This window comes from Meriones unguiculatus, assembly GCF_030254825.1.
Source record: "Meriones unguiculatus strain TT.TT164.6M chromosome 13 unlocalized genomic scaffold, Bangor_MerUng_6.1 Chr13_unordered_Scaffold_34, whole genome shotgun sequence".
NCBI lineage: Eukaryota > Metazoa > Chordata > Mammalia > Rodentia > Muridae > Meriones > Meriones unguiculatus.
The window spans coordinates 5,953,150-5,977,792 of NW_026843646.1; the positions used below are offsets into that span (position 1 = coordinate 5,953,150).

A 24,643-nucleotide genomic window follows, 5' to 3' on the forward strand; every position below is an offset into this window, starting at 1 on the left:
ACAAAACAATAATCAAAGAATAATCATGTGTTCTATTCCTTTTCTTTTGTCTGGTCACTCAGAAATATGGTATTATTGGCTATGATTGTTGTTGCTTGCCACTCACAATATTTTTATCCATGTATTCACTGTAGTCCACTTTCCCTTCCACAAATATATGAGCCCTCCTCTTTACATACTGATATGCCACATCCATGAGCCTTGGTCAAAACATAATATTCAGTACCATGTTGTCTTTTGACTGATGTTACCCATCTGTTCAGTGTCCCCTGATCAACACATCTCATTTGTTGCTATATAAAATATCATCACTGTGTTTTGTCCTTCCACTTGTCTCATTAAAGGGTCCTGACCTACTCACCCAAGTAACTGAACATGATTCATAGATTACTCAAGAACCCAACTAATGGCTACTTTATATTCATGTCTTACAAACTGATGAAACACAGGTTTTTGAAGCACATCTTTGGTTTTATTTTTTTTTCAATCTAACCTTTAGGCTTTTTCATCTCCCCTAGTTCACATCACGCACAGCACCCAACTGTATATCACTCACACTTCTGTGTCAGAAAATAAATTGAAGAAGCAGTAGAATTATATGATTATATTGACAATGACATATAAATTATATTGTTGCCACTATTTCTGCTGTACAAACGCATGGCATATTTTAGAATTCTGTGACCTTCAATGATGTGCATGTGAAATTCAGCCAAGAAGAGTGGGCCTTGCTGGAACCTTCCCAGAAGCAACTCTACAAAGATGTGATGCTAGAGACCTGTAAACCTCACTGCTATAGGTAAGACTGCAATTTTTCTTTCACTTTTAAAATAAAGATACAACTTTTACTTTTTTATTGATCCTCTTCTGTAATTCTAATTGAGAATGAGGAGGAATGGGGTAAATAAATCAGTCATGGTTCTAAGGGTCACAGAAGATAGTGATTTAAGTTTTGCCTTAATAATAACATGATATTTCCAATAATATATATTTTCTGGTACTATATTTTAGGCTACAATTGGGATGACCATAATATTGAAGAACATTTTCAAAGTTCTACAAGTAATAAAAGGTAACTTTATGTGCATGTTGATACAGAGATAAATCTTAAATTTTAATGTGTCCTGGAAGTCTGGTGTTTTTTGTTTGTTTGTTTGATTGTTTATTGGCTGCTTTTTATTTTCTGTTTTTGAAATAGATTTTTTTTCTGGGTATCTGTGACTTTCTTAGACTTGCTTGTTAGACCAGCCTGACCTCAAAATCACACAGATCTGCCTGCTCTGCCTCCACAAGTACTGGAATTGAAGGCATGTACCAGCACACATGGCTGTGTCCTGGAAGTTTTAAAGAAAAGCAACAGTGTACAAACCGCACTGCTTTAAGTGTACTGATGATCATTAAAATCTCATAATTCCATGTACTTCAATATCAGGTATCTGATTTGTGTTTACAAGGCACTCCCCTAAGATAGAAGAAAATAAAATAATATTGTAACAAAAATACCATTTGAATCATATGGACATTACAGCTACTGACTTGAACTGCCAATCTGTTTAGTCCCATTCTATCTACTCAGATATTGTAAGAGGTATACACACTGAAATGGTGATCAGTATGTGTCCAAAACCTTCTAATAAGCAAAAATTACATAGTAGAACCAGTGTTACTCATTTTCGTGCAGTAACATTGTAAAATTTAGTGAAAGGAGCAGCTTATGAGAATCAAGAATATTGTTGTGGAGAAACCTTAATCCCTATATGACATGTCTATGATGAACAAAACAAACTGTTAATTCAATGTGGGAATCTTTATTATTTTTGTAAATTAAACTGGTATATCATATGTCAAAATGATTCTAAGACACATGAGCATAGGGTTATTGAACGAAGCAGTGTCCCTGTCTTTCTCCAAGAACAATTGATTTGGTAGTAGTCCCCACTGTGAGTAAATTTTCTGAATGTGATAAATGGTTACTGTTAATTGGTTTTGCAACTTCTCTGAGAATTCATCAGCAAACTCATATTGTTGAAAATACCTATGAATACTAGGAATTTGGAACTTCTGCTTGTCTTGGCCCACTTTGTAAATGAAGTATCATTCATACAGTACAAAAATTTGTGAATGGGATTGCTGTGGTAAAACTCTGAATTCTTACAATACTCTTCATATATAGGAGAAAACCTCTTATAGAAAAATGATGCTATAAAAGTGATCCACATAACAAATGCACTTACCATCACAGGGATCTTCAAAAATACCCATAATGAAGGGGAATACTGGAACGTGAATAAAGTGATAAAATTTTAAAATTTGATTCTTCTTTACCATTAGACCAAATTATGAAATTAATTCATATAGATAAATATATTTATTAGTGTAATGAAATGACTGTGGTAAATCTTTCACATGTGCCAATTTTCTTTGCAGGCATGAAAGCAGTCATACTGGAGAGAAACCCTTTAAATGCACTCTATGTGGTAAAGCCTTCCCTTATATCACTGTTCTCCTATGGCATAAAAGAAAACACACTGGAGAGAAGCCTTACAAATGTAATCAATGTGGTAAAGCCTTTGCAAAAAGCAGTCAGCTCATAAGGCATAAAATAACACATACTGGAGAGAAACCTCATGGATGTAACCAATGTGGTAAAGCCTTTGCACAAAACAGTCATCTCATAAGCCATAAAAGAACACACACTGGAGAGAAACCTTATGAATGTAATGAGTGTGGCAAAGCCTTTGCAGAAAACAGTACTCTCTTAAGCCATAAAAAAACACACACTGGAGATAAACCTTATGAATGTAATGAGTGTGGTAAAGCCTTTGCACAAAACAGTCATCTCATAAGCCATAAAAGAACACACACTGGAGAGAAACCTTATGAATGTAATGAGTGTGGTAAAGCCTTTGCAGAAAACAATACTCTCTTAAGCCATAAAAGAACACACACTGGAGAGAAACCTTATGAATGTAACGAGTGTGGCAAAGTCTTTGCAGAAAACAGTACTCTCTTAAGACATAAAAGAACACACACTGGAGAGAAACCTTATGAATGTAACCAGTGTGGTAAATCCTTAGCACAAAACAGTCATCTCATAAGACATAAAATAATTCACACTGGAGAGAAACCTTATGAATGTGACAAGTGTGGTAAAGCCTTTACACAAAACAGTACTCTCTTAAGCCATAAAAGAACACACACTGGAGAGAAACCTTGTGAATGTAACCAGTGTGGTAAAGCCTTTGCACGATACAGTCATCTCAGAAGACATAAAAGAACACATACTGGAAAGAAACCTTATGAATATACCCAACGTGATAAATCCTTTGCAAAGCAGAGTAGTCTCTGAAAACATGAAAAACGCACAGTGGAGAGAAGCCTGGTGAGGATAATTAGTGTGATTATGCCTTTGCATGTAACAGTCATCTCCTAAGACAACAACACATTCTGGAGGGAAACCATATGAATTAACTGTGTGGCAAAGCCTTTGCATATAACATCTCCTAATACATAAAAGAACACATACTGGAAAGAAGCTGTCTGACTGCATCCAATGTGAATAAACTTTTGCACTTCAGAATCATCTTCACACTCATGAAAGAAATCCTAATGGACAGAAAGCCTACGAGTGCTTTTAACATGGTGAAACCATTTCATATTTGTATAAGCTTCATCATCTTGAAAGGATTCATACCGGAGAGAACTTATGAATGTGTTAAACTGGTGAGGCCTTGCACATATCTAGAGTCATCATCATCATCATCATCATCATCATCATGAAAGTATCCTTACTGGAGAGGAATTCTGTGACTAAAAGCAATATGGAAAGGCCTCTGTGTTCTTTGGTCCAATGAGATCCAACAGAACTGAAAAACTAGCTCAATGGAAATGACCTCCCTTTTCTGAATGGGAAGGGGAAAGGGAATAGGGGCAAAAGGAATGGAGGGTATTAATGGGGGTAAAGGGAGGGGAGATTATGATTGGAATGTAAAGTAAATAATCTTATTTTTAGAAAGAATACAATGAATGGTCAATATCAATTACATTCAAAAGTATTATAAATTTTTTTTAGGAAAGACTTATTGATAAACCTGATTCTCAACATTTACTGTTTTCAATTGCCTCACTTTAGACAAGAAAAGTTTAGTTCAGTGGGTGAATATGTAGGGAATGGTGAATAACACCAGCCAAGAAGTTCTCTGAGAGTAACACAACAGTGGTAGCCTGTAGAAGTTTCTTTGTGTACACATACCTATTGTTCCAGTGGTACTACTGAAAAACATCACAACCCAGACTGAATTTTGAGGTATGAGGAAGGAGGCTTTCTTTTCCATGTATGACCCTGTTTCTGGATTAGATGTGTAACCATGTAAAGGGTGAGTTTTCTCTGCCTGACTTCATATGGACAGTATCTTTAGACATAGACACCACCAATCAAATTTGATTGATGGCCTTTGACACAGATCCCTCATAACTCTCCCCTCCCTTCAAATATAGGATAATTAGGTTCTGTGTTCTTGTTCATATGATAAGGATGTGCTGTTTAATGAAAATCAAACATCCTTGAAGTGCCTAGTTTTAAACAATTATTGACATCTATCCTTGGAGCATCCCAGTGACTACCCAAGGTGTAGATAGCCTTTGTTTTCTGGAATTAAAGTTGAACTTATTTTCTGAGGTGGTTCCCAGAGTGTGTGATCACTGTCATGCTTGCTGGTCTTCCAAGATTTACACCTCATCTTCTGCCCCTCCTGCCTTCCTGGGCTGGTTGGAAACAGCCCTCCAGGCAGGAGGAGAACCACTTTCTCTGAAACACTTGTGATCAAGTGTTTCGCATTCCAAAGCATTTCATATTTCACATGTTTCTAGATGTGAGATGGCCATTCAACCAGTGCCTTGAGGGTGGGACTCTATAAAATGAGTTATACCTAGTGTTTATTTCACAGTAATGTTGCAGACAAGTTTCAGTGTATGGAATCTTCTGAGGTGAGCACAGTGGCCTATGGAGAAGAAATAAGAGCAGAAATTTTATTTCCTTGTTTTTAATAGCTGAGTACTATTCCGATAAGATATGGGTGGATGGCAGAGGAGGGGAACTCCTCTTTTCAGTGGACTAGGAAAAAGGGATTGGGGGAAAGAGGGAAGGAGGGTGGGTGAGGGAGTAGCATTTAATAGAGATATATAATGAATAAATTCTGAAAAAATAACAATGATTAATAAAATGAAAATGAATTAGAAAAACTTTTTTTTTTTCTCAATATAGTTTATTCAGGAACCTTGAACAATCTTCTGAGCCTGGGGAAAGCCAGCCCACAGCTTAAATAGCCTCTGGGTAGCCAACCCCAGCGTGCCATGTGGGCAATGCAGATTTTTCCACATACACGGAAGCAAGCCAGATCCTCAGCCTTAGCCAAATATGGAGTTGTTTGTGATAGAGAGCACTCACCATTGGGAAGGTGGAAGGCAGAAACCAGCTCCATCTTTAAGGCGCGGCATTATGCAGCTCTCTACAGTACCCCCTTTTTGTTTTGGAGGCATCAGGCAAGAGTAGAGGTCTGATCTCTGATATTAGATATAAATTGGGACGTTGTACCGATGTTCATTTAGGTGTCATCCACCCAAAGAGCATCAGACCTGTCCGATACCTTTTTCTCAGAGGCGGGACCTGGGGCATCAAACTGCATGCAATCAGACATGCTCTTCTCTGGGTCCAAAGCAGCTCACCCTGAGTGCAGTGCTTAGCCTCGCATTCTGAGTGTAACATTTTGGCTTTTTATGGTATCCAACCATGCTTGGGGAGACAGTCCTGCTTCAATGGCTGTAAAGGCCTGAATGATCATGGCTGCATCACACTGTTGTGAGACTCTAATCTTGCATATATATCACAGGCAAACCAAGGAGACCAACACCAGAAGGCCTGCTAACGCTCCCATGCCCGCCCATTCCTTCAGATGATTCATGGCTGCAGAAATCCATGATGATAATCCTGTGGCTAGTCCTGCGTCCACTCTGGTAGAATTTACCATGACAATGGCCACTCTCAGCTGCTCCATCATAGTATCGAATTCTCCAGTCCAATTACCTAAAATATAGCTCGACAATTGTTTAGACAGATTTGTAGCACAGGAAAAATTCTCATGTTATATGCTAGTGACTCAAAGTCCAGCATATTTTCATTGACAGCCAAGTTGAGCGATTTGCCATAGGGTATCAATTTGCTCCTGCACGAGGTCAATCCTCTGATTGAACACCATCAAGCTTCCTTTTAGTTGAGCATTAATTCTTTTATGTACAACTAAGGCATGAGCTACATTGGCTAAATGATTATTCAGGGTCTGAGCAGTCTGCCCAGTATGACTCATGGCTAATGCCCCGGTGGTAGCTCCAACAGCCGACAATGAGATGGTAGTAACAATGGTGGCTGTAGTTCCAAGATCCCTTTTCTGTCTGAAGAGAGTCATAGCGTGAGGGGCATCAACGGGCACAGTCACCCAGTGAGGCATGCGAGTAACCAGGGCATACCTAAATTTACTAGCATTCCAGCATTGGGAAAAAAAAGCAAGTATCATTACCACAATTACTTGGCTCTATCTGGCTAATACTGAATAAAAATGGGGGATATAGACAAACAGGTGTGGGCTTATAGGAAATATTATGAGAAGCCTTAACCCCCTCGTTGGAACATCCTGCGTCAGTTCTAAAACTAGCAGTGGTGGTGTCCGAGGTCTGAGTAGGTTCAGGAGACCATTGCCCCCAGGGGAGAGACGTGCTCCATGTAAATTGACTAACTCCATGTTTTCCTCCACTTTTGAAAGTCATTTAAGGTTCTTAAATTATTTTTTTCCCTTTTTTTTAATTTTTCATCAATTACACTTTATTCATTCTGCATCCCCCCATAAGCCCCTCCCTCCTCCCCTTCCAATCCCACCCTCCCTCCTCCCTCTGCTTGCATGCCACTCCCCAAGTCCACTAATAGGGGAGGTTCTCCTCTCCTTTATGATCTTAGTCTGTCAGTTCACATCAAAAGTGGCTGCATTGTCCTCTACTATGGCCTGGTAAGGCTGCTCCCCCAAAGAGGCAGGTGATCAAAGAGCAGGCCAATCAGATTATGTCAGAGGCAGTCCCTCTTCCCATTACTATGTAACCCAATTGGACTCTGAACTGCCCTGGGCTACATCTGTGCAGGGGTTCTGGGTTATCTCCATGAATAGTCCTTGGTTGGAGTATGAGTCTCTGGGAAGTTCCCTGTGTTCAAATTTTCTTGTTCTGTTGCTCTCCTTGTGGAGACCCTGTCCTCTCCAGCTCTTACTATTTCCCAGTTCTTACCTAAAATTCCATTCACTCTGCCCAACAGTTGCCCATCAGGCTCAGCATCTGCTTTGATAGTCTGAAGGGCAGAGGCTTTCAGAGGCCCTCTGTGGTAGGTTCCTAGGTTGTTTCCCGTTTTCTTCTTCTTCTGATGACCATCCTCTTTGCCTTTCCGGATGGGGGTTGGACATTTTAGTTAGGGTCCTCTCTCTTGCTTAGTTTCTTTAGATGCACAGGTTTTAGTGGGTTTGTCCTATGTTGTATGTCTATATGAGTGAGTATATACCACGTGTGTCTTTTTGCTTCTGGGACAACTCACTCAGGATGATCCTTTCCAGATCCCACCATTTACCTGCAAATTTCATGATTTCCTTATTTTTCATTGCTGAGTAATATTCCATTGTATCAAAGCAGATGCTAAGCCTGATGGGCAACTGTTGGGCAGAGTGAATGGAATTTTAGGTAAGAACTGGGAAATAGTAAGAGCTGGAGAGGACAGGGTCTCCACAAGGAGAGCAACAGAACAAGAAAATTTGAACACAGGGAACTTCCCAGAGACTCATACTCCAACCAAGGACTATTCATAGATATAACCCAGAACCCCTGCACAGATGTAGCCCAGGGCAGTTCAGAGTCCAATTGGGTTACATAGTAGTGTGAAGAGGGACTGCCTCTGACATGAACTGAGTGGCCTGCTCTTCAGTCACCTCCTCCTGAGGGGGAGCAGCCTTACCAGGCCATAGTAGAGGACAATGCAGCCACTTTTGATGTGAACTGATGGACTAAGATCAGAAAGGAGAGGAGAACCTCCCCTATTAGTGGACTTGGGGAGTGGCATGCATGCAGAGGGAGGAGGGAGGGTGGTATTGGGAGGGGAGGGAGGGGCTTATGGGGGGATACAGAATGAATAAAGTGTAATTGATAAAAAATTTAAAAAAAAGGGGAAAAATAATTTAAGAACCTTAAATGACTTTCAAAAGTGGAGGAAAACATGGAGTTAGTCAATTTACATGGAGCACATCTCGCCCCTGGGGGCAATGGTCTCCTGAACCTACTCAGACCTCGGACACCACCACTGCTAGTTTTAGAACTGACGCAGGATGTTCCAACGAGGGGGTTAAGGCTTCTCATAATATTTCCTATAAGCCCACACCTGTTTGTTTATATCCCCCATTTTTATTCATTATTAGCCAGGTAGAGCCAAGTAATTGTGGTAATGATACTTGCTTTTTTGCCCAATGCTGGAATGCTAGTAAATTTACTAGCTGGTTACTCGCATGCCTCGCTGGGTGCCTGTGCCCATTGATGTCCCTCACGCTATGACTCTCTTCAGACAGAAAAGGGATCTTGGAATTACAGCCACCATTGTTACTGCCATCTCATTGGCGGCAGTTGGAGCTACCACCGTGGCATTAGCCATGAGGCATACTGGGCAGACTGCTCAGACCCTGAATAACCTTTTAGCCAATGTAGCTCATGCCTTAGATGTACAAAAAGGAATTAATGCTCAACTAAAAGGAGGTTTGATGGTGTTCAATCAGAGGATTGATCTCGTGCAGGAGCAAATTGATACCCTATGGCAAATCGCTCAACTTGGCTGTAAATGAAAGTAGGCTGGACTTTGAGTCACTAGCATACAACATGAGAATTTTCCCTGTGCTGCAAATCTGTCTAAACAATTGTCTAGCTATATTTTAGGTAATTGGACTGAAGAATTCGATACTACGATGGAGCAGCTGAGAGTGGCCATTGCCATGGTAAATTCTACCAGAGTGGACGCAGGACTAGCCACAGGATTATCATCATGGATTTCTGCAGCCATGAATCATCTGAAGGAATGGGCGGGCATGGGAGTGTTAGCAGTTCTTCTGGTGTTGGTCACCTTGGTTTGCCTGTGGTATATATGCAAGATTAGAGTCTCACAACAGCGTAATGCAGCCATGACCATTCAGGCCTTTACAGCCATTGAAGCAGTATAGTCTCCCCAAGCATGGTTGGCTACCATGAAAAGCCAAAATGTTACACTCAGAATGCGAGGCTAAGCACTGCACTCAGGGTGAGCTGCTTTGGACCCAGAGAAGAGCATGTCTGGTTGCATGCGGGTTGATGCCCCAGGTCCCGCCTCTGAGAAAAAGGTATCGGATGGGTCTGATGCTCTTTGGGTGGATGACAACTAAATGAACATCGGTACAAAGTCCCAATTTATTTCTAATATCAGAGATCAGACCTCTACTCTTGCCTTATGCATCTAAAACAAAAAGGGGGAACTGTAGAGAGCTGCGTAATTCCGCGCCTTAAAGATGGAGCTGGTTTCTGCCTTCCACCTTCCCAACGGTGAGTGCTCTCTGTCACGAACAACTCCACTTTTGGCTAAGGCTGAGGATCTGGCTTGCTTCCATGTATGTGGACCTATCTGCATTGCCCAAGTGGCATGCTGGGGTTGGCTACCCAGAGGCTATTTAAGCTGTGGGCTGGCTTTTCCCAGGGTCAGATGATTGTTCAAGGTTCCTGAATAAACTGCATTGAAAAAAAAAAAAATAAAGGCATGAGGCTTCTGTGCATGTTGAACCCTAACAATGTATTAACATTTCATGAAAGAATGTTTAAAGATATGAAACTGAAGCAAACCTTTTTACAATTAGCCCTAGCTGACTATGCATTAACCTTTATCTCATCCCCTTGTTAAATGTCAAAATTCCAAATTCCAGGCTAAGTGGGAACACCCTCCTTTCTCACCAATGCCTTTAGTGATCTTTCTTGCTACTCAATGGAATTGTAATGTTTGACCAACTACCTGGATTTCTGCATACCTTGCTCAAGGAAGTAAGCCTCTCTTCTCACTTAGATAACTCATAAAAATCTTAGTAGATACATAATTTCTGAGAAGACTTCTGACTGATACCTAAGATCCTCTTTACCTGCTGTGCTAGTCTGCTACATACATATGTTACGACATTGCATTATTCTTCCCTTGATTACTGACGTTACTTACCTGATTGTATGAAAGAAAAACTATGTCTATTTATTTTCAAAACTTTGTTTTGTTGTAGAATTCTTTATCCATAGAAATAATCTAATAGCTATAGTTTGAATTAATGAATTAGTGAATAAAGAAACTTAAAGTCATACATGCAAGTACCTTAATGTGGCTTATTTTAACAAAACTTTAAAACAAACATTATATTTCATTTAAAGTTGCCAATACTGTCAAGTGTCCATCTTTCTTTTATTTTTTCTAATTATTATCATTTATTACAATTTATTACAATTTGTATCCTGGATGTGGTCCCCTCCCTCATCTCCTCCCAATCCCACCCTCCCTCCCTTCTTCTCCCCCTATGTCTCTCCCCCAGTCCACAGATAGGGGAGGTCCTCCTTCCCTTCTATTTTACCCTAGCCTATCAGGTCTCATCAGGACTGATTGCATTGTCTTCCTCTGTGGCTTGGCAAGACTGTACTCCCCTACCACCAGGTGGAGGTGATCAGAGAACCTGTCACTGAGTTCATGCCAGAGAAAGCCCTGTTCTGTTTACTAGGGAACCTACTTGGATACTGAGTCTATGGGCTACATCTGAGCTGGGGATTTAGGTCTTCTCCATGCATTGTCCTTGGTTTGGGTATCAGTCTCTGCAGGGTTCCTTGGGTCCATGTTTTTTTTGCAATGTTGCTATCCTTGTGGAGCTCCTGTTGCCTCGACATCTTTCTGTCTCCTCCTTCTTTGATAAAATTCCATGCCCTCTGCCCAAAGTTTGGCTATCAGTCTCATATCTGCTTTAATACCCTGCTGGATAGAGTCTTTCAGAGGCCCTCTGTGGTAGGCTGCTGCCCTATTCCCTGTCTTCCTACTTCCAATGTCTAATCACATAGGGGGCAGGGAGGAGATGAGGGAGGGAGGATGGGATTGGGAGGAAAAGAAGAAGAGGGCTACAGCTGGGATACAAAGTGAAATGACCTGTGATTAATATAAAAATAGACAAACATGATTAGCCATCTTTCTTTTAAATCTGTGTGTTTAAGATTTTGCCTGAAACACAAAGTTAGTTTAATCTTTTAAAAATTGTAATACATTTAAAAACTAAACTTAGAAACAGAAAATATTCCTTAAAGAAAAACACTTCTGTAATCATAAATTCTATATTCATTAAAATGTTATTTTATCAAATGTCTAGAAGCATTATTTCTCAACACATTTCTGTTATTTTTGGATTATAAAATGTTAATCACAAGGAAGGAAGAGACTGGACTTCTAGGCCTCTTTCATTGAACTTCGTAAGCCAAGGCAAGTCATACAAAAGCTCACACTATACCATTAACACATGTTAAGATACATGAATTACAGTGAATTCTTTTCAAATGTTGAGGCTCTTCACATGATTTCTGCTTTTTAAAAACCAGTGTTCAAGTTTGGATTCTGGCACACAATATATTATTTTTCATTCACACGAGGAAAAGACATGTTTATGTCTTTAAAAGGAAAAGACATGTCTATAAAATTAAGAGCACTTTGCTACTGAAAGGGGATCATTAATGAATTATGCTCTCTGTTCTCATTTACTTTTGTAATATTCATAAAAAAACAAGCTATTTATCCAGAAAAAAATACAGCCAACCATAAAGTGTATCAACCACATTTTCAATCTTCCTTACATTTAAGATGATTTAGTGATGTCAGGAATGGTGATGGGAAATGGTTCAGGTGACTTACAACTATTCCATTTTGTTTTTCCTGGTTTGGAAGTTGCTTAGCAGTAAACAGAATTATTCTGGGATAAGTGTACCTTATGGAAGATGGAGTTGGTAGGTGATGAAATCATAAGGTTTAACTATTTGTCACTTGCCAGACTGGTTGTTAATTATGTTGACTTTACTCTGTTATCAAGTGAAACCTGCTTTCGAGCCCATTGTTACACTCTACAAGACAATGGGCCACTTGGTTATCTTTCTGTGTAGAATTTTATAAAGTCAGAAAAGATTCCTTACCCCAGAAGTTACAATTTCTCAGTTGGCCTCATTCAATACCAGACAGGCATCAGCATTTCTTCCTTAACTATTTTCTGTGCAGCTTTGCTATTGAAATGTTCTTTGACACCTCAGAAGAGTTGCTCAATGACATCTGGGCTAGTGTTTAAAAGTAGGACTAGTGCCTCTTCTGCTGTACAATCTTGTATGAAGCAATGAGACTGAATAGCTTCTTCTTTTCATGTAGACTAAGGGATCCACAGGATATAAAGCCATGTTGCCATCAAGGGACATATATGAAAGCTATGTCATTTATATCTTGGTCATTTATGTGAAAGATAGTTAGCTCTAGCAAGAACTGTGATCCATTATGGTTGAGCAACTGGACCTATGGTCTTCTTCTAGTGGGAAAGCTTATTTGGTACTTCCTGAGTAAAAAGGGGGAAAGAAAGCAGGAATCCAGAAAATATGCAGTGAGTCACACCCACAGCTCTGGAAGGAGACAATGGTGATACTTGTACTTTTCAGAAAGCTTCTTGCTTGCATGTATCTTCTTTCTCAGTTTAGAAACTTATTCAGCATAGAATTGATAATGATGAAAAAAATACAAGCCAATAAATAAGTCACAGCAAAAACACACTCGAAGAGGGAAGCTCCACACTTTAAACTCTTTTTTAGAGTACCCAGAAGTATAATTGCCTTCAATATGACATGCATGTGTTTCTAAAGGTCTGTGGTGACTTCCAAGGGTTGATAGAAGATCAGGTCATCAGTGAAACAGAATCCCTTACTTTGATCCTGCATTGTATTTTTTTAAATCTTGTTTGTATGTTTGATACAGGTTCTTGATACCTAGCCCACACTGGCCTGAAAATCTCTAGGCCATTGTCTACAGACTTATGAATATACAGTTTTGTCATGCTAAGTGGTGAGACTACGTGTACAAGTTACAGTGGCTGACAGTTTAGTGTCTATTGATAGCTTTATTTGAAGTTTATTGTTAACTGTTGTTGTCAATAAAAATCTCAATATTTTGATTTTACCAATGAAGACTCAGGAGACAGCTGCTGAGGTGAAAGCCTGCTAGTTCAGAGAGGTAGAGAAAGCACCTAGCTCATCTTCCTCCTCAGCCATCCCAAAAGAAAAAAGAAGCTTCCTTCCCCATGCCTTCTCAAAACACCCACAGATCTGAATGTCCTCCCCTTCTACTTACTGTGAGTCTCTCTGTCTTTCCTTCTGACTTCCTCTTACTTTCTGTTTGTTTGTTTGTTTCCTATGTTTACTCCCTGCCAACTGTTTGCTTCTTTGCTCTGCCTCTTTAACCTATGGTTGAGTTTTTTAAATTCAATCAGAAATGTCTTGGATTAAAGGTGTGTTCTAGTGCCCAATGACACCACAATTAAAAATGGGTATTTCCAGTAAACAGCACAATCTATAGGTTCACAGTGTGCTCAAATATCCTGCAACAACAACAACAACAAAAATCTCCACAGTGATTCATGTTCATAACCTAGTGATTTCAAGTGACTTCTCCAGACACACAAACCATAACTGACAGTGACTGGACTATCTAGCTCTATTTCTGTATAAGGTTGCAGCTTTTAAGCATAAAAATGAAAAAAAAAAAACAAAAAACAAAGCTATAATACAGATTCGCAGGTAGCTCCAAAACAAAAATGAGCACATTCCTTCAACAAAAGATAGAAGAGCAGAAGAGGAAATACTCCAGTTACTTTTTAATGGATAACATTATTCCAGTGTTCATCATAGTGTAGTTGTTTGTGGATAGTAAAATCTTCAGGTAATAGGGGCATAAAAAATGAGTGTTCCTTCATATACAAATATTCATATAATAAAAAAAAAACCTTACGTCATTCAAAAAAATAAAAAAGTTCAGCTCAGGTTTTGCACATAGGCTCTAGAAGTTCTAAAATTAGCTTTGTTCCTTGAGGCATGGATCTTCATAATTTCAATTGCAAATGTGCCATTGAAGCTTCCCAGCACATTGCAGAGGTCATGCTATTTACCTGTACAGTAATGTAAAATTCTTCACTGTACATTTTCCTCAAAATTGGCTGATCCCTGGCATCAGCTCAGAAAATGAATATGGTTCTTTTATATTAAAATCATCAACTCACAGCATTTACCAAAATTACAAGAGAACTCTGGCATTGCTGATGATGGAAATGTAAACATATATGCAAAAATTATACTACAAGCAAGATAAAGTCATTCTTAGTACCTTACAAAGTATGAAAAGAGATGAAGCATAAATAAGCATATGTGAAAAAAGACAACATTCACTAAAGAAAATTCTCTTAAAATAGTGGTTAGCTAGAACCCTTGTCACACTAGAGAATCAAGAGCTACCTTACTCAACAAGAGTTTTGATTTGAAATGCATTTTGAGAAGAACCTCATAGTGAAGAACCAGGAGATTTCATGTCCAAAAGAAAGACATACAAATGCTATTGTAGTCTTAAATTTATACAAATTTTGATGTAAATTTAAAACCAAGATATAACTTTTGTTAGACTATTATACAAAGTTAAATGTAACTTTGGTAAAGTAACATTTATTTGCCTGCGTAATTGTCATCTAAAGACCTACTGCCTTTATCTGCTAACCTTGGCCTAGTCTTGAGAACTTCTAGTTTTCGCACAATCTAATCTAGGTCAAGAATGCTTTTAGCCTCTGAGAATTATGGCTGCATAAGCTCACCCTTTCTTGTACTTTCTGAGCTCTAGGCTGACTGGTTCAATTCAGCTGTTCTGGGTCAAATGCCTCTCAAACTGACTGATTAAATCTGGCTTCTCACAGTTTCTCACTGCATAGCTCTACTTGGCATCCAATTAATTATAGAAACCTCTTCTAAGCTTCTGGCTCCTTCTCATTCTTTGGCTTGTTCTGTCTTCACCCGTGTCTAGCTTGTTCTCTCTTCAACCTCTCTGCAAAACCCACACAGTTTAAAATTGCCTCTCAATTCCACAAACTGAACTGCCACAAAATGAACTCCACCATACTATTTCCCAACTCACTCTCACCCAAACTGCCTGAAGAGAATTGAGTAGAACTCAGAGATCTGCTTGTCTCTGTCTCATGAGTGCTGGGATTAGAGGCATGTACCACCACACCTGAACCAAAGCTTTTCTTTACTTGAAACTTGCTCCATACTACACTGGTCTTGAACTCAGAGATCGAGTAAGGTCTTTGGATGTCATGTCTTTTCAAAACAGCCATATTCTGAATTAAAATTTCCCTACCCCCCTTGGCTTTATTCAATCTCAAACCTTTATTATTAAGATTTATTTCTTGTAAAGAAAATATTCAAGTTTATGATTCATTTTTCCTCATTCACTTGGATAATTTTTGAAGATAATATGATGTCAGTTGCACAATTAGAGAGGCTTTTAACAAGCCTCTTTAGCAAATTTTTAGCTTACTTTGATTGGCTTTTTATATAACATGCTGTTAGAGGTATTTTTTAAATGCTTAACAGTTTCAGGTTTGCATGCAAATTGAGAATATAAAAATAAACACATGAGACAAAAATGCAACCTTGATGGATAAATGTTTTGTAAGACTGATGCTTCCTGAATTAGCACAATTTGCATTTTCTGAGATTGTAAGACTTCAAGTGCACCATGATCTTCCACACATGTGCAGCAGGTGACGAAGCACTGATAGAATTTAACAAACCTCCTCAGCCTTCTTCTAAGTGTCGGGATCATGCCCCAGGTCATAAATCTGGTTGCCATCTATTTAAGAATACATGAAGAAATCCAGGAATGAGGTACTAAGTCAATTGTATCAATTTAGCTTCCAAATTTAAAAAGTGAAGAGGATGAGATGCCTAACATTATTATTAAGACAACCATGAAATGAAGTTCCTGTACTCATGACAAGACTCAGACAGCAAGATCGAATGGAAATCAGTTACTTTCCTAACTGTCTGCTTGATATCACTGGTCTGCCCTTCAGACTATCAAAGCAGATGCTGAGCCTGATGGGCAACTGTTGGGCAGAGTGAATGGAATTTTAGGTAAGAACTGGGAAATAGTAAGAGCTGGAGAGGACAGGGTCTCCACAAGGAGAGCAACAGAACAAGAAAATTTGAACACAGGGAACTTCCCAGAGACTCATACTCCAACCAAGGACTATTCATGGAGATAACCCAGAACCCCTGCACAGATGTAGCCCAGGGCAGTTCAGAGTCCAATTGGGTTACATAGTAATGGGAAGAGGGACTGCCTCTGACATAATCTGATTGGCCTGCTCTTTGATCACCTCCCTCTTTGGGGGAGCAGCCTTACCAGGCCATAGTAGAGGACAATGCAGCCACTTTTGATGTGAACTGACAGACTAAGATCATAAAGGAGAGGAGAACCTCCCCTATTAGTGGACTTGGGGAGTGGCATGCAAGCAGAGGGAGGAGGGAGGGTGGGATTGGGAGGGGAGGAGGGAGGGGCTTATGGGGGGATGCAGAATGAATAAAGTGTAATTGATGAAAAATTTAAAAAATAAAATAAAAATAAAATAATAAAAAAAAAACAAATGAACCACAAAAACCTTTTCAAAAGACTTCACACACAAGTTTGGCATTGCGCTGCCATAGGAATGCACAGAGGCAATGGCAAGAAGGCACAATAGCTGCTTGTCACAGACTTGTCCTCAAGTTAAAACTGTCAAAAGAAAATCTTTCTTTTTTAAAGATACTTCCATGTATCATATGGAAAGTGTCGGAAAGGAGGCTTCAGCAGTGCACTTGAAAAGTTCCTTGTGGTTGGTAAAATAGATCTTCTGGCAAGACGGCAGCTGCATCAATTACCCCTATCTCTCTTGAATGGTGGCAAGGCAAGTGAGTAGGACAATGATTTATAGAACTACTTAACAACTGTCCAGCTGTGTGGGTAGTATCTATGGGATGTGTCCATGGGGAAGAAAGTAAAATCAGTCCCATAATGAAATATTTGGCTGTACTTGGTGAAAGAGAAGAGGCCTGAAATGGAGTCCTCCTAAAAATTTGGTGAGAAATGGGGGTGCACATCCTAGATTCTGGTGCAGGTGAGAAGACACATAAAGAAATGGTGGAGGAAATTGTGTATGGGGCTGGGGATCCAGCACAATACACGTTTTGCATCCTTAGAAATCTTGACAAAAGATATAGATAATTAGATAAGTGTAAATTGTTTCAAAGCCAAAACTTAGGAATTTAAAAAGAAACCAATTGCTGTGGCACACGCCTGTAATCCCAGTACTCAGAGAGGCAGAGTAAGGTGGATCTCTGAGTTCGAGGGCATCCTGGTCTAGAAAGTGAGTCCAGAACAGCCAAGGCTACACAGAGAAACCCTGTCTCAAAAAACAAAACAGAACAAAACAAAAACAAAAAACCCAAAACAACAAAAAGGAAATTTTAAAAATGAGAAGCCAAAATTTAGCTGTACATATGATCCTTTATAGCAGCTGAATTGCTATTCCCACCCATGAAATACCATCCAATCTTTTCTTATCCTAACCCAAACATTTTACCTCTGATTTCCCCTTCTCCACACCCATTTACTGTCTCTAGTTACTGAGTCCACATTTTCTCTTCAAATATTATGATCTTATGGAAAATAATCCTTGCTCAGGCAAGGATTACATGATATACATGATATCATATATCAAATGATATACATGCTTTCCTCAGCAGTCAGTTTTGTTAGCAAATTTTAACTTTTCAGAAAATATTCCAAGACACAGCAAAGGACTTCTTTTGCTTAATTTTCTTTATTTATTTTTTTTAATGTCAAAAGCAGGCAAGTAGACAAACACCAACACAAAAACAAAAGAAATTGTTTTTACAAGAAGCTTGGTGTTAGGTTGAAATACAGCGAAGTAGTGAACAGAAGATCCTGGACCACATTTCCCTTCCATGACCAACTAGAACCGATGTTCTCTATTTGTGGGTCACAATAATAGACATCCTGCATATCAGATATTTACATTACAGTTCATAGCAGTAGCAAAATTATAGTTATAAAGTAGCAACAAAAATAATTTTATGATTGGGAGTCATCACAACATGAGGAACTGTATTAAAAGGTTGTAGCAGTAGGAAGGTTGAGAACACTGAACTAGAAAGCTAGATGGTCAATGGGCAGAAGAAAGACTGAGCAGAGCAGAGATGTGGCTGGCTGCAAGTGGAGGTTATTATGATTAGAGTTACTTCTTGGCAGTCTGTGCTCATTATCCATGCACTGTAAGAATTGCGATATTAGCTCATTCCCAGCATGACAGCGGTACCCCACATACAGCAAGAATCAAAAACCTGACTAGAATAAAGTGTCCTTCACTCTTTTTTTTCTGTGAACCTTATTCCTTTTCATAATATTTCAAAAGTGTTTGGAATCCTATTACATGCTAATGCAACCAAATAATCTTTAAAGTACTTTAAAAAATGATTACTGTTCATCAGACATGTTTTCAAAATGTCTTTATAATTCTTTAAACATACCTTACAAAGCTATTGTAATGCCTTTTCTTATAATAAGTCCTTTTATTCTTTGAATGGTAAAAATCATTTAATATGAATAGAATATCACAACAAATGGTTGGATATCTGTTAGCTAATTTCTTTTTTTCTTGCATATGTCCTCTTGATTAATCAATTATAATGTTTTTATGTCTTTTTATCTACAGGAGTAGATGCTCCATGGTTTCCAACTAAGATTATATTCAAACAGTGAAAAATTCTGTGTGTCTTAAGTAAACATATTTGCCCACCAATTAAACACAGACTGTCAGGAAGTGTTACTTACCTGATCAAAGTATTTTGATATGACAACAGTCACAACTTCTTGCCGTGAGTCTATTAACCGTTCACCATTGGTATTATTTTTTAAATTTTTTTACTACATTTATTTATGTGTATGCTATATCATGGAGTGGGTATGGAGATTAAAGGACAACTTGTTAGTCCTTCAGCCAAGTAGGTCCTAGAGATCCACGAATGTGGCACAAGCATCCATGAACTCTCCTACCAGTCATTGATATGATTTCTAAATAAAGTTCATCCCACCTCCTTAAAATAAAAATTATTTACAAAATATATTTATTTAATTTAACAAATAAATGTACCTAATTTAATAATATAAGATATTTAAAACTGACTGGACTAGTTATATTCATAAGGAATTTCATAATGAAACATTAGAGACTATTGAAATAACATTTGTAATATAAAAAAATAAAAAATAAAAATTGCTCTGATTTCCACCCCCAAGGAAAACTGATTCTGTAATTTTGGATTATTAAACCACTTTCTCTATTGATCTTTCAATGCACTTAAAAATTAATATATTTAATCTAGACAGAAAAATGGTACATAAAAATTCTACTATGCTATTCCTGTCTTTATTTTGTGAAGCTCTCCTTTGTTTGATTGTTTAAAGCAAATCATCCCTGCATTTGTTTTAATCTTTCTACTATTCAGTATAAATAGTACAAAAATCAGAATTTATTATTATGTGTCTCTACATGAACATGAAACCGGATGTAACTCTAATATGTAGAACAAAGCAAATCATTTACCTGGAAGTTTAGAACATTTGTTTTTGGTTTGTAATTATAATAGCCAAGGTATGTGTTTGAATATTTCCTTTTTATGCAAAAGAATAGCAAAAAAAATTACACCTTTCCTCATTTTCTTATGCCATGTGTCTAGTGATGTTGTTGTTGTCTTGTATCTGTAGCATTGTTGTCCATTGGATTTTTTTTCTAGAGTAAAAGTGACAAGACAAAGGGCCCTTCACATGTCAGTTAGCTTTAGTTAGCCCCAGTCCTATTTATGGAGGCTAGCTAGCTTTGCAAAGTCTGTAATCCAGGCTAGTTTTGAACTTGCAATGTGCCCACTGTCTACGTGTCTGAGATAATGAAACTGCAGCATTACGCTCTGATAGATTTTTTTTTTAGCTACTTGTGAAGTGAGCATCTCTTATGTTCAATATTATGATTTATTCTTAGGATAGTGTCTCTTACCTTTGTTGTTTACTTATCTTATGTCTGTAATTTTGTTAAAAAACTTTTGAGCAAATAAATATTAACCTTGTGCAGCTTTGTAAAATCAGAAAGCTTTGCAGCTTTCTGAATCTTTAGCAAAATATCCCAAGGAAAAATACTTTTTACTAGAATACATTTCACAAGGTGCTTGTTGATTTGTCTTTCTGGAAACTGATGTTTAGATGACAGGAAATCATTTTCTTCCTACTATTTGCTGAAATGTAAGGATGAGAATTTCCCTTGACCCTGTTTTCTGAGTGACTGAGTTCTGATTTGTTTGCTCTTCACAGTAGAAGCTCAGTACAGTTCTAACACACACATGGTTCTGAAACACTCAGATGTGATTTTTCCCTGCTACTGTTTTACTTTTTACATTCTTTGCCTTTGTTGTTTGTTTGTTTTTACCAGATATCAATAATGTTACTACATCTACCATGTGACACTGGTTTATTCTGGGTATCATGAAACCCCCTTCCCCATAAATCGCCTAGTGTACTTATTTCTCTAATGTCCTACATTTGCTTTGTATTTGTAAGTTGGAAAATTGCGAAGGCAGTAAATTGCACTTGTAGGTGACAAAGAAAATACTTGCTCAGTTTTTATCCTTGAAGAATGCACTGCTGATCTGTGGCTGAAAGACCAACTCAAAACAGTAAGACATGCATGTGTCAGCTTTGTAAAATTATGCACACTTGGGTGGCCATGATTATGCTATCTATTTGACATTTCAGAAAATAATTTATCAAAACACAAAACAACACACCCATTAAGGCAGCAGATTGTGGAATGTCTTGGCTAGATCAAGTTCCTAGTACTTCTGAGTATCCATCGTTTTGTTTTGTAAGTTCTGTAGCTATTTCTACAAGAAGTTAGGGGAAATAATGCTTGGAACTACTAAGCATACTCTTTCATAAAGAAAAGATATAAAAACATATATTTCCTGGACTCTGACCACTTGATTTTATTCATGATATAGATCTCACATTTCACTCTAGTGTGTTTACTCTGAACTGAATCCTATCCTTTTGAGGTTACAAATAAGTGAAAACTGAGCATATGGAAAGTACTGAGGTCATGATGTAGGCTTAGAATAAAAAAATTAAGTGACACCATTTTTTTTAAGTCACCACAGTCCCTCAGGAAAGGGTAGGCCCCTATAAGCTCTGACCCCTTCTGTAATGAAATATTGAGGTGCCCAATCTTGTACAGATGATACAAGAACTAGTCCATACTCAGGTAAGCAACCTCCCATCCATGCGAGGCAGGTAACCTTTTTATATCACAGTAAGCTACAAATACAAAAAGATGTGAAATTAGTAGGATGACTTATTGGAAAGAAGGTATTCAATGGGGGAAGGAAGAAAAGACAAAAATAGCAGTGTGTAAGAGGTACTAAAATTAATCAGATACATGTAGTGAATCTATCATAATAAAAAATGAGGGATTCTCTAGAAAGAAGGTGGAGCATAGAAGTAGAAAGAACACTAGCACAATAACCTCTAAATTTTCTGCTGGAATGAATATTGCAAAATTAAAAGACAAGCAAGTGTCTCTAAACCTTTATATTTAATGGGGTGAATGCATTTGTGGAGAATATGGCTTTGTGCATGTGGGTGCAGGACCAAATAAGACCAGAAGAAGGAGACATATTCCTAGCAGCTGGAGTTGTAGGTGCTTGTAAGCTGCCCAAAATGATTTCTGGAAGGTGAACTGATATTCTCTACAGTGTATGATTCTACTGCTGAACCAACTCTTCAGCAATACAGATATGTCTAGAAATTAGTAAATGCTGAACTGTTGATAATGCTGAGATACACAGAATCAGAAATTTACTATCTAGATTCTCACTTCTTACATAATCTTCTTCCCTTTAATATGGGAAGGACTTATCATGTGAAGATTATCTTCTCATGATTGGATTGTGATGTCTCACACAGATGTAATTCAATCCAGATGTAATGGTGCAAGACTCTCCAGAACTCAAGATGCAGAGGTATGTATATCTCTGTAGGTTTCAGGACACATCTATATAGCAAGTTCCAGGCCAGTAAGGGCTACTACAAAGTGAGACTCTGCTTTGATACATACATACATACATACATACATATACATGATACAATTATTTTAGGTGGAATTCTTTATATTTCAACAGAACTTGAAAAGTATTGGGCAGAAAGAGAAAAAGCCAGAGAGCTTTTGAAATGAGAGTGATACAGACAATTCTCTGTGTAGCTGGGAGAAAGCAAAAAAGCCATTATGGTTGATACAGACTGAAAACTATGTAGCAGCGACCAACTTCTTCTGACAGCACTTCAGCCACTGTAAGAGGTATGGAGGCCCATGTTCTCATAGAGAATCACTCAAGAAACCTGAGGTGTTCCTTCAACAGAAGGTATGGATAACCTCTTATCTTCCCTGAATGCTGGGAACAGATGTGCATTCTGTCTGGGTGAAGTTTGTGTTCCGAGTCCAGAGACCAAACTGGATATACCCCCAGACATTCATCATAAGCTTATTTTTTCTATAAATCTATAGAACCTATCTTTATGGAAATCATCATATATAATTTATAAAGTGTTTTGATGTAGTCATATCCAATCTTTATTTAATTTACTTGTTTTTTCAAGAAGATATAGGTATGCTCTGTTGCATACACAGGATTGAGTTCATTATCACTGGGAATGATTGTTTATTTAGGTTAACTAAATAAACCCAATCTCTGTGTGGTGATTTGGTTATACAGCAGTTTAGGACTAACAGCAGCGTTACTAAAAGATGTATCAATAGTAAATATTAATCGCCACTTACAATATGAGAAGAATCCCTTTTTACAACAAGATTATTTTACTTGCTAATTACATGAACTTAAATGGATTTATTTATTTATTTATTGCATTAATATCTTCAACGAATTTTTCTTTTTTAATTACTATGTGTATGGGTACATATGTTCTTGTGGTCAGAGGACAATTTGTGTTATCAATTCACTCCACCATGTGAGTCTCAAGAATTGAATGCATATATGCTCAGGTGGAAGGCTCTTTTCTTTCTTATAGTGCAACATAGTTAAACACAATATTCAATATCAGTAAATACTGTCTGTAGACAAAGAAACAACAGAATTAGCCTAACCTTCATGTTCCCATTTGTAGAATAAGATCTTTTCTCCTCAAAACCCGCCACTACTATGAATACTCTTAATCTTAAAGGGGAACATGTTACAAGTTTTAAATAAAATAATATGTATATAAACATGTCTTAAATGATGTTTTCTCTTAGAATGCCTATATGTGACATATTGCAACTAGAAGCACGTGTTATAGGGCCAGAATTTATGAAGATGGTGTCATCTTCATTACAGTATGAATGCTCTGCAGTGCTCAAACTGTAAAATGTAGCAGGTAAGAAATCCACAGCAGATAAGAAACCATTGTCTGCATGCCAGAGGACACTCCCATACAGAGAAGGCAGCTTCTGCTCTCCGTCCTGCTAAGGTTCATCCTGCTGCTGCATTTGCTGCTGCATTGACTGTTACATTTGCTACTGCTGACTTGCTGGTTTGCTGCATTGCTGAATATCCTGAAGACGAAGATTGGACTTGTCCCAGGAAACCTGGAAATAGCATAAGAGCTGCATAAACATCAGGAAATAGTCCATAGAAATCTATGGCCCTTTCCCATTTATCATTCTTTCTCTACTACCTAGTGTCTGGGAGTTGGAAGGGATTAGGTTGGATAATAGTTGGAAGGGAGGTAGAGTTATAAGAAACCCAACAAAACAGACAAATATTCCAATGAAGGCTTTGTTGAGACCAATTAGGTTTTACAATATAATTTAATTTTCATAAAATTTTGGAACCAGTTGTTATTTTACTACCAAATTATGTTTTCAAACAAATTTATCATGGTAAGTCTTACAGCAGTAGAATAGTAGTATCTTACAGGAATATTTGTACAGATATATTTAGGCAGTTGATAATTAATAAAGGCATTTAAACAAAAATTAATGATGGATTTTACATAATCTTACTTTATCAATTATTACACCTTGTGCTAACAGCAAATTCATAAAGTAGCTCCATTAGTGATATCAGGGGTTTAATTCATAAAATCAATGATGCCTGAAAAATCAGGAAACTTGAACTAAGTAAATGTGTTTTTTTTTAGAAAAAGGATTCCCATATTTTTTTATTAATGGACTTCCTATTAAAAGGCACCCAGCACTTAGAAATACATCCATCTAAAAAATCCAATTTTGTGAATCTTGAAATGCTTTTTCAAATCTGTAATCCACCTCGGAGTAATCGTTTACTTCTTATTTGAAGCTAGAATACTTCT

General features: G+C 37.8%; 1 protein-coding gene and 1 pseudogene across 1 annotated transcript in view; one reads left to right on the forward strand and one right to left on the reverse strand.

Annotated features, from left to right (window-relative positions):
* LOC132650849 (zinc finger protein 431-like) overlaps window positions 1-24,643 on the reverse strand; it is a 120,330-nt gene that overhangs the window by 71,974 nt on the left and 23,713 nt on the right. The gene's annotated exons all lie outside the window — the stretch shown is intronic.
* LOC132650890 (zinc finger protein 431-like) lies at window positions 687-23,944 on the forward strand (annotated as a pseudogene).